Source organism: Coffea arabica, chromosome 8c (genome assembly GCF_036785885.1).
Source record: "Coffea arabica cultivar ET-39 chromosome 8c, Coffea Arabica ET-39 HiFi, whole genome shotgun sequence".
NCBI classification, from domain to species: Eukaryota; Viridiplantae; Streptophyta; class Magnoliopsida; order Gentianales; family Rubiaceae; genus Coffea; species Coffea arabica.
Genome location: NC_092325.1, coordinates 14,369,553 through 14,371,081, shown reverse-complemented (window position 1 = coordinate 14,371,081; position 1,529 = coordinate 14,369,553). Strand labels below are relative to the sequence as shown.

Sequence of the window (1,529 nt, the reverse complement as noted above, 5' to 3'; positions counted from 1 at the left end):
TTTGAAATAACAATAAAATATTTTATAAATGATTAAAACTTAGTACATTAGTTAGTAAGTACTCGTAACATACTTGTATAATGCATGATTATATGTATAATTTAATATTCTTTTGTACTTATATATTTTAAATATTCTGTGAAAAATATTTTGACCTTTCACATAAACTTAGAAAATAATAAAATTTTATCGTATTATAAAATAATAAATTTATCTTATTATATTGGGTAAATTCCATTTTGTCCCCTCGAACTATACTCAAAATCTCACTTCAGTCCCTAAACTTCAAAATGGGACATTTAAATCCTTAAACTATATAATCCGTTCCACTTTACTCCAAATTTTGACGGAATACACAAAACCTAACAGAATAGTTGCCAATTCTGTTAGTTATTATTATAATTAAAGTTAATCAAATCCAACAGGGACATAAGTGTAATTTCATGCAATCCAAAGCTTTTGAGATACTCCAAATCTTTAAAAATTATTCACCCGCCTACTTTCTCTTCCTCCCTATCTCTCTACTAGTGCGCTGCCGATGCCAAATCTTCATGTGTTCTTCGTTGTGCATCTTCTACTTTACTTGATTGCTTACTTCGTCATCTTCCGCAACTGGTCTAGGAATCTCCGGCCGGAAGCGTCGAGCTGCGTAATTTCACTGGCCCACGGCACTTCCGCCGTGTTTTTAGCCAGTCGCGCCATCTTGATCGATCCAAACCGCAATTTCCATTCCCAGAATACCCCTTTCCAGAATCTAGTGCTCGATTACAGCATTGCCTATTTCTTGATGGGCCTATGCCATTACTTGATTTTCTACTCAAGAGATGTGCTTTTCATCAGCCACCATCTGGCCACTTTATTCGTTTTCGTCATGTGTCGATACTCCGTGTACCACGGGGCATATGCGATACTGGTGCTATTGATTTTGGCAAAAATTACCAGCTTCTACTAGAATGCGTGGACGCTAGCTGGTGCCCACAGATTGGACTCGGAATTTGCTGCCAGATTGTATGACTCTCTGTCGCCTCCTTTTTATGCTTTGTACACCGTAGCTATTGCAGGGCCGGTTTTTGTAGACCAAATGCTTGCTTTTTATTTGGGTGGGATGGCGGATAATGTGATTCCCAGATGGCTCTGGGTTCCTGGATATTTGTGGTGGGTCATATGGTGGGAAGAGAAGAGAGCAATAGAGCAATGGAGGGCTAGGTTGCTAGAGAAACTATGGAAGGAGAGATTTTTGGTGGGGCAAGTGAAGAAGAGGGGATAAGAAATTGGGTGGGATGGCTATGGATTGGTATGGCAAACATTTGGTGATTCCTTCTGTGATAAACATATGTTTTCTGATTCATCACCAGGGAGAAGGAGAATGGAGTAGTAAAAGGTGGCAAATGATGATGGTAGGAGAAAAGGAAGGTGATGGTGTAGCAATGGTGGATGTGCGGTAATGGAGGAAGAAGGCAGCAAAGAAAGAAAGAAAAAATAGAAAAGGAAATGAAAGGAAAATAGAAAAAATGTGGAAAAAAGAAAAG

General features: G+C 38.5%; 1 pseudogene; it reads left to right on the top strand.

Moving 5' to 3' along the window:
* Positions 1-538: 538 nt before the first annotated feature.
* Positions 539-1,206, top strand: LOC140013396 (TLC domain-containing protein At5g14285-like; annotated as a pseudogene).
* Positions 1,207-1,529: the final 323 nt, after the last annotated feature.